This window comes from Penaeus monodon, chromosome 5 (assembly GCF_015228065.2).
Source record: "Penaeus monodon isolate SGIC_2016 chromosome 5, NSTDA_Pmon_1, whole genome shotgun sequence".
Lineage (NCBI taxonomy): Eukaryota > Metazoa > Arthropoda > Malacostraca > Decapoda > Penaeidae > Penaeus > Penaeus monodon.
The window spans coordinates 44,208,969-44,212,980 of NC_051390.1; positions in this window are offsets into that span (position 1 = coordinate 44,208,969).

Below are 4,012 nucleotides of genomic sequence, written 5' to 3' on the forward strand. Positions count from 1 at the left end.
ATTAGTGTGTTTATGGAAGGTTTCGGTGTCTGTGCGTCTGCCTCCTTTTTGGCGAGCGTTCAAAAGCTGCTGATACTAGATGGCGTGCTAAAAAGAGATAAAGAGAAAAAGACGACGGGGAGTGTGATGCAAAAATTGATGTCGCAATTAGAATCATTTGCAGAAGTTTCCGAGGGTCCTTCTCAGCATCTCTGTGTGTCCGCCTGTGTTTCACTCTCTCTCTCTCTCGCTGCGTTTTGCCTTGTTAAGCTCTTCGGGGTTTTATTGTATTTTCCGCGACATCCATCCACACACACACATACACACACATACACACACACACACACACACACACACACACACACACACACATATATATATATATACATATATATATATATATATATATATATATATATATATATATATATATATATATATATATATATATATATATATACATATATGTATGTATGTGTGCGTGTACAATCCACACACACACACACACACACACACACACACACACACACACACACACACACATTTATGTATGTGTGCGTGTACCCCCCCCCCCCCCCCCCGCTATACACACATACACAAAAAGAACATGAAAAATTTAATATATGCAAATTCGCGTTCCGTGAGAACTTGTATAAATAGAATGTCATGATAAGTTTTCTGCTTTTATTCCCTTGAATTGATGTATAGTGTAGTTTAGTTTTATATTTTTTGAATGTTATTATTTGATGTAGTTTTACATATTCATTAACATTAATATTCATGTCTAAGAGTTCACTGTCGATTTTTGTAACTGTATTATATTTTCAGGTATATTTTTTTGTATTGGGGTAACATATATATATTTTTTCTCTCTCTCTCTCTCTCTCTTTTCTTTTTCTTTTTTTTCTTTTTTTTCCTTCTTTCTTTCCTTTTTTGTCGTTAATTCATATATATCATTACCCATCAAGATATTATTTTTTTCTTTCTATGGTAGATATCATTTAATAAACTTTTCGTGTGAATTTGTAAATTCTTGCACTGTACAACATACGGAAGGATAAAGAAGGATAAATTTGTGTTGGTTAAAGGTAAACTTGACCAAATGGGTGAATAATATATAATTCACCTTTGTATAAAAGGTATGAATGAGAATGAATATCTTCACAATACAAGAAATGTATTTGACCGGTTTCGAAGATACAATCGAAACCGGTCAAATACATCTCTTATATTGTGAAGATATTCATTCTCATTCATACCCTTTATATATTTGTCAACGTGAATACGCTTCATAATTCACCTTTCATCGGAAGCAAACCTTTTTCCTAAAGGTAATCTCTCTTGTAATTTGCACTTTGTAAAGTACTTTTTCGTTATGCTAAAAGTTCCCTATACATCACGCTTTCGTTTTTTTTTTTTTTTTTTTTTTTTTTTTTTTTTTTTTTTATAAAACTGACTATACATTTTAAGGATAGAATACGAATTGACTTGGCCATATGTATCCATGCTATAAAAAATATATAATCTGCTTGGTGATATTTGTGATATTTCGTTTTGTGTACAGGTTTTCAACAGCCCAAATATAATTATTTTTTCTATTATTTCTGTGTGTTAAGGAGATTTGTTGTGGAATAAATTTTAATGATATGTAATGCAGTGGCTTCGAGCCAAATTTCAACAGCAGAGAAGTCGCAAAGGTGAACACACAGTTGCTCCAGCTACTGCCAGCGAGAAGAAATATGCGAATTTCGAAATTTCCACGGAGTTGTGAGTTTCACCTGTACTACTTAACTGTGTAGGATAGTGATGTAAACATTGGGCCGTGTTTTTAAACACAAACCCCTACCAACCCGATTTTCTTTTTATCATACCGTGACATTTGATTTTATTAACCGAATTTTAATTTGTGTCACATCAGGTTTTGGAGAATATTTATTCGGTGACTTAAGTTAGATTTTGAGGAAAGTAAAACATAACTATTTCTTACGTGTATTAACGCACATATCAAGGCCGGAAGGTGAAGGAGAAACTAGCCAGTAGCCGCATGGCGTGAAGGATGAAGGAAACTTGCTGCGTAAACTGCTATTCAGTTACGCGTTGACCAGGTGTTAAATAGAAACATAAAGATGTATCTGATGACATAGATTTAATAGAAAAAAATATACTATGTATTTATACCACTAGGTTGTGTTAACTACTAATAAGTTTAATTATTGTTTGACAAACAGTCATGTTAAGAAGTTTTATATACCATTTTGTTAATAGCTACTGCCAGAATGTGAAGTTATTTCTTCTTCTTTTAACGGTAGGTTCATGTCTGAGCCGCCGTGGTCACAGCATGATACTTAATTGTAGTTTTTATGTTGTGATGCTCTTGGAGTGAGTACGTGGTAGGGTCCCCAGTTCCTTTCCACGGAGAGTGCCGGAGTTACCTTTTTTTTTTTTTTTTTTGACCAGCACTGACTTGGGCTGGCTTGGCCACCCAGTGGCTAGGTAGGCAATCAAGGTGAAGTTCCTTGCCCAAGGGAACAACGCGGCGGCCGTTGACTCGGATGGGTAATTGCTCAAAACAGGACTACATGAAGAGATACCGTGGCCTCCATAATGCACATGCTTGCAAAGGTCAACAGTTGTCCCCACTTTATATTTAACAAGCTTAATCTAGGTCATAAATTTCAGTAAAGATCAACTGGGAGTCTTCTTTGCTTTTACCAAAGAGATATGACATAATGTGGCATTGAGTGGAAGAGCAATTATTCACTGGCCTTAACGAATGGCAGTAGCCTTACTTTATGCAAAGACCTATCTTGAGAGTTCTTTATGGCCATTTTCTCAGTCTCTCTACTAAAAAAATCATCGTTAATGTGATTTTTTAGTCTAGCGGATATTTTGATATCCGCTAGACAGTGTAAACCATATTGAAGAAGTGTAGGGAGTCCATCTACCCGTTTAGCCATTCATGTTGTAATGCCTCGGGTTGCCGAGAAGAATATAAACCAAAATTCATCTGTTGTTGGTGCATGGTATATTTAACTCATTTTGCTACGTTCATGTATTTTCTGATATACGCAAAAGTATTTGTGTGTGTGTATATATAGTGTATGCAAGGGAAAAATCGTTTCATACAGGTGACCCCTTGTGTGTGGATGGTGCGTGCAGCCCTAAGTAAATGGAAAATTCAATTTGTTTTAATTAAGTTCGTATTCCATTAAGTACAATTGTTTACCATGAACTTGTAAAATCTGAATTAACCTTATGTGAATTTATATTACGTCCGAACATTATATAGTGACCTGATAATGTAAAGACAAAAAGAATTATTGAAGTCTCTCTCTACGTTCCAAGAATCCCGGGACGCCATCTTCCCTTTTTGGCCAACTTCAAATGTTAAGCAGAAGCATTCATTTATTTATTTTTTTTTTGCGCCTATATCTTAGGCAAGGGAGAGAATTCATTAAATACCCAAGATTCTTTAGGCATATACAAAACTATATTATTGTGTTGAAATAAGGCAAAGATTTACGTTGAAAGAAGCATCAATATGCCGTCAATGGCATCTGATGTTAACTGTGGCCCATGTTGTATTATTATTATTATTTGTGTGTGTGTGTGTGTACAGAGTGGGACTTATACGAATGACATTGTATAATTAATCTATTGATGTCTTCAGCATGTTTAATTTTGAAAAAAAGGTAACATAAAGAAAACTAGATGTAATATGATTTAGTAATAGAGAAATATTTTATAAAAAATAGAGCTGAGGTTAATTTATGAACATATTCTTTGTTCCTAAATTAGAACATTCCTACATAAAATAGGAATGGGTTGCCTGAAAATGTGTGAGCTGCAGAAAGAATCTCCAGTCGAGATTCCAAGTTACAGTCGCAGACCCAAAGTGATGAAGACCATGCGATTTGTACTTCTAGGATTTGTGGTGATACGTATAAGAATTATACAGCTATGTATTGGTATTAATGCTTTTATTACTCCCCATGTAAGGCTGTAGAAAGGTTAATTAACTCAAGAAATTGCT